Genomic DNA, 5717 nt, shown 5'->3' with positions numbered 1-5717 from the left:
GGCTTGTAGCTATTTCACTATGCAAAAGTGTCTTTGGTTAAACTTCAAACGTCCCCATAGTCTATCACAGTGTTTAAATGATAGAAGTTCAAAGGCTCTTCTGAGACTCATGGCAATACCTTAACTGTAATCCCCTATAAAATCAAAAGTCTCAAAGGAAAAGTATGTTACATACTTCTAACATACACGGGATATACATTAATGTTCCAAGGGGGGGGGGGGAGCATAGTGAGGAAATACTGGGCCAGAGAAAGACTAAAACCCATCTGGGTACACTCCACTGCATCTCCCTGACTAATATCAAAGCACTCTTTAGATCTTCAACCTTGTTGACTGCAGCACACTTCTGTCTCTTGGGCTGGTTCACACGTGCTCTGCAGCTTTCCCCAGCAGGCATCCCATAGCTCTGGCATCTCCAATATCTCGGGGTCTCTAACCCACCGGGCTTTATCCTAAGAGCTTCACACAGTGGCCTCTCTAGATCTTCATGAAAGGGGAGCCCTGACCCATTCCTGGCCTTGGTAATTTTCCTTAGTTGCAGAGGGAGATTAAATAACCCCTTTCTTGTATCCTTGACTCTAAAGCTAGAACCACATGGCTGCCAAGTTCTGCTGCTTACCAGGTCTGGAACTTGGCCCCTTTGTTCAAATACATTTTCTCCAGCTTCTTGTTTGGGACAGTTTCCTTCACTGTCCTAGAACTCAGCCTGTAGCCTAGCCTAGCCTCTCCTAAACCTGAATCTTGGCTCTCTGCCTTAAATACATGCGCATCAGCTTTCTCTTGTTGCTAGTTTCCTTCACAGCTTAAACTTTTCTCCAATTTCCTTTCACAAGTTGGAAGCTTAGCTGGGTGTATCTTTACCTGGGGCGAACCTTTATTTCATTTAGCATCAGGCTTTTCTTTAAACATTTTAATCTCCTTGAGCACTGGACTTAGCTCCATTATACTTCCTGGTGCTCCTTTCCCCCTAAAACTGTACATTATCCCCAAACAGTGTATTTTTTCCTTGCTCAGCTTGCTCCTTTCATTATCAATCTACATAGGAGTGACCACTAATAACCAGGCAGGATAGTCAGTACTGGGCTACCTTGAAATCTCTGTCAAATCCATTGGTCCAAAAAGTCTTCAATTTAGCCTCAGGCAGATTTTTAGGGCAAGGACAGAAAGTAGGCACATTGTTTGCCAAAACATCACTAGAATGGTGTCTAGGCCATTTACTAATATTCTTTCCCTCTAAAAATTCTTGATGTGGATTCCCACAGTTGACATCAGGCTCAACACCACTGTCTTCCATGCTCTTAGTAGGATGGCCCATTAACCCCTGCTTAAAGTATCCAGCAGCTTTTCTTGTCCAAAGTCCCAGCGTCTTCCACACTCCATCAACAAATACCATAGTCAGCCCTGTCACAATGATACCCCAGTTCTTGGTACCAACTTCTATCTTAGGCACTGTTCTACTGCTGTGGAAAGACCACGACCAAGCAGTTCTTATAAAAGAAAGCATTTAATTTGGGCTTGCTTACAGTTTCAGAGGCTTAGTCCATTATCATCATGGTGGGGAGCATGGTGGCAGGCAGGTGTAGTGTTGGAGAGGCAAAGACAGGGAGAGCAGCAATGGGCCTGGTGTAGCCTGGCTTTTGAAACCTCAAAGAACATCCCCCAATGACACACTTTCTCCAACAAGGCCATACCTCCTAATCCTTCTCTAATAGTGCCACTCCCTAATGACCGAGGATTCAGATATATGGGCCTTTGGGGATTATTTTTTTTCAAACCACCAAAATGGATATTTAAAACAGCACATACTTTTATTTGTTTCATGTTAAGAGATCAGAAACTAAGAAATGGGTGTTAGGGGCCTAACGTTGATGTTAACAAAGCTTCATTTTCTTTGGAGGTGTAGGATGATCCTTCTACAGCTTTTAGACTTCACCTTCCTTCCTTCCTTCCTTCCTTCCTTCCTTCCTTCCTTCCTTCCTTCCTTCCTTCCTTGTCTTGTGGCCCCCTCCCATCTTCAAAACCAACAATCACACCACCATTTGACTGTATGCTGAGTTCTAAGCTTCAACTCTGCAATGGCCATTCTTGGCTGTCAGCATGACACACCTGTGAAGAGAGAATCTCAGTAAAGAAATTACCTCCATCAGACTGGCTGTCTATGGAACATTTTTTTGATTGCTGATTGATAGAAGAGGTCTCGCCTTCTGTGGATAGTGCCACCCCTGGGCAAGTGATCCTGGCTGTATAAAGGGGCTAGCTGAGAAGAAGCAGACAGCAGGCCAGCAAGCAGACTCCATGGTCTCTGCTTCAGTGTCTGTCTATGAGATCCTGTCTTTGTTTCCCACCATGGTGGATAGTGATCTGTAAGCTAAAGAAATCCTTTCCTCTCGAGTTGCTTTTCGTCAGTGTTTTATCACAACAGAGAACCAAACTAGGTCAGGGCCAGTTAAGTACAAAGATAAGCCAATCTGTTAGCATCACATTTTTGTGAAAATACTTTTGCTATTTTAGATTACTAGTCTGTTGACTTCTATAAACTACTCAAAATTTAGTCTTTCCACTAATTAGTGTGACCATGTCGTTCACTTGGTTTAAAGTGCCAAGTGCTAATTGTCATGCTGTTATTGCTACCCAATGCCCCCCTTCACTGTTTATTATACATAGAATGAAAATGGGCAAATTCTGCTTAAAGTTACATATTATAAACCACTAACACTGAGTCCTGTCTACCCATATGAACACTGTAATTTAAGAAATGGAGCTGGGCTGCTGAGATGGCTCAGTGGGTAAGAGCACCTGACTGCTCTTCCGAAGGTCCAGAGTTCAAATCCCAGCAACCACATGGTGGCTCACAACCATCTGTAACAAGATCTGACTCCCTCTTCTGGAGTGTCTGAAGACAGCTACAGTGTACTTACATATAATAAATAAATAAATTAAAAAAAAAGAAATGGAGCAATATTGGGAGTTTATATTCAATACAAACACCTCAGGTACTCTAATGAAAAGCTGTAGCCCACGTTTGAGCATTATCAAGAATTCAAACAACCAAGCTTTGTAGCTGCCTGTGGCCACACAAACTGGGTTCCTGAGTGGGAGGCTGGAGCTGTAAAGGAGAGAATGGAGGAGAGAAGTAAAGAGACCAAGACAAATTTTCTGATCATGGCCCAATATTTACTAAGACTCTGTGCTTATAAAGGTGGGAGGGGGCATCCCTTGCCACGCCAGGCTTCTTGATGCTTTGTTGCTAAGTTGTTAGCACTAGTGTGTGAGAGCTGTTAGCATTAGGTCATCAAGTCCACAGGTTGTCCACTATCTCAGGAATATCTGAGGAAGACAGGTTCAGCCTCTCAGCAGCNGGCTGGAGAAGAGCAGTGGCAGGTGACAGAACAATAAAGCCATCTCTGGTCAAAAGGCTCCACCCCAGGTGGTCCCATTCTCAGTGGCAGTGACAGCAAGGTCTGAGCCAGCATACTCAGGGCTCCGGGAGGCTACAAAGCTTCAGAGGAACTATGAAACTACAAAAATGTTTTACACTTTTTGTATCTGTCTTTGTATCTCTATCCCCAGGTTTCTCGGTCTGTCTCTGTGTATATATCTGTGTCTGTCTGTCTGTCTGTCTGTCTGTCTGTCTCTCTCTCTCCTACTGGTATTTTTTAGGGGAAGTTTCATAACTTTCAACATATTTTAAGGTATCCTGATATAATTTTGAAACAGAAATACACAATGTTAAATGTTTACCATTAACATATATTTGGACTTGTTATATAAAAAAAATTCTTCCTTGTTCAAGATATAAGGCATGAATTCAGCTTTGAGTGTCTAATATATGCACTCTACTGTCTAAGACACTGCTGGTTATATTCTCCCAATGACAAACACTTTCAACTTGGTTTAAGATAGTAGAAAGACAAACAGACACTCTCACACACACACAAACACAAACACACACACAAACACAAACACACACACATGCACTCTAGACTGCATACTTTAATTCTGGAATTTTTACATTTTAAAATAAAATACTAGATAGATCTATATCTATCTATCTATCTATCTATCTATCTATCTATCTATCTTCTACTGGGGGAAAGAATGACTGCAAATCCTACCTGCCATTTTCATTTTTACACAAAATAATAAAGACCCATAGATAGGACATAATTTTTCTCAAGTCAAAATTTAGGACTATATGTTATCTTGAAGCCTGTAGTATAAGTGTGTATTGTGTATACAATGTGTATTTGCATGATCATGCACGTCTATGTATAAATTATGCAGCTGGAAAATGCAGAAGAGTGTAAAGAATAGAATATTCCATACCTTTTGTACTGGCTAGTTTTGTGTCAACTTGACACAGGCTGGAGTTATCACAGAGAAAGGAGCTTCAGTTGGAGAAATGGCTCCACGAGATCCAGCTGTAAAGCATTTTCTCAATTAGTGATCAAGTGGGGAGGTCCTCTTGTGGGTGGGACCATCTCTGGGCTGGTAGTCTTGGTTCTATAAGAGAGCAGGCTGAGCAAGCCAGGGGAATCAAGCCAGTAAAGAACATCCCTCCAGGGCCTCTGCATCAGCTCCTGCTTTCTGACCTGCTTGAGTTCCAGTCCTGACTTCTTTAGTGATGAACAGCAGTAAGAAAGTGTAAGCTGAATAAACCCTTTCCTCCCCAACTTGCTTCTTGGTCATGATGTTTGTGCAGGAATAGAAACTCTGACTAAGACACCTTTACATTCCAGAGAAAATAAATCTTTTACCGGGTACTTTTTTTGTTCACATGTAAAATCCCAGGCAGCCCTGATTTAGCTTAGTATTGTCTCACAGGCATGTAGTACGCATCTTCTAAAATGACAAGCTGAGCACAGCATGTCCTTGTAGTCCCAGCTGCTTAGAAAGCTGAATCAGGGGAACTGCTTAGACCCAGGAGTTTGTCTGCTGCCTGGCAGCATAGCATGATGCTGGTCCTTAAAAGCACAAATAAAGGGCTGGAGAGATGGCTCAGCAGGCTAAGAGCACTGACTGCTCTTGCAGAGGCCCTGAGGTCAATTCCCAGCAACCATCTGTAATGGGATCCAATGCACACTTCTAGTGTGTCTGAAGACAGCTGCAGTGTACTTATATAAGTAAAAAGTAAATAAATCTCTAAAAAATAAAAAAGCATAAAGTGATGCATGCCCTACACTAAATTTTCATTTAAAAGTGAACATTTGCTGGGAGGTGGTGGCACATGCCTTTAATCCCAGCACTGGGGAGGCAGAGACAGGCAGATTTCTGAGTTCGAGGCTAGCCTGGTCTACAAAGTGAGTTCCAGCCAGGGCTATACAGAGAAACCCTGTCTCGAAAAAAACAAAACACAAAAAACAAAACAAGGAGGCGGCGCCATTTTCGGCTCTAGACAACCAGCCACCTTCCTGGTCAGAGCACAGGTGTCCGCCCTGCCTGAGAGGCTACTGCCTCAGGTTCCTCGGGAGCCAGCTTGGTTCCAGGACTCTGCGGAGGGCAGTCTGCAGAGGTGAGAGTGTGGAATACAGAAGCCAGCAGTCTCTGGGACAGGCGAGAGCCACAGAGCCTCTGAGGCGGCGCCATTTTCGGCTCCAGACAACCGGCCACCTTCCTGGTCAGAGCACAGGTGTCCGCCCGGCCTGAGAGGCTTCTGCCTCAGGTTCCGCAGGAGCCAGCTTGGTTCTAGGACTCCGAGGAAAGTAGTCTACACAGGT

Source organism: Mus caroli, chromosome 5, assembly GCF_900094665.2.
Source record: "Mus caroli chromosome 5, CAROLI_EIJ_v1.1, whole genome shotgun sequence".
In the NCBI taxonomy this organism is placed as follows: Eukaryota; Metazoa; Chordata; class Mammalia; order Rodentia; family Muridae; genus Mus; species Mus caroli.
Note: the sequence above shows the minus strand (reverse complement) of the source record.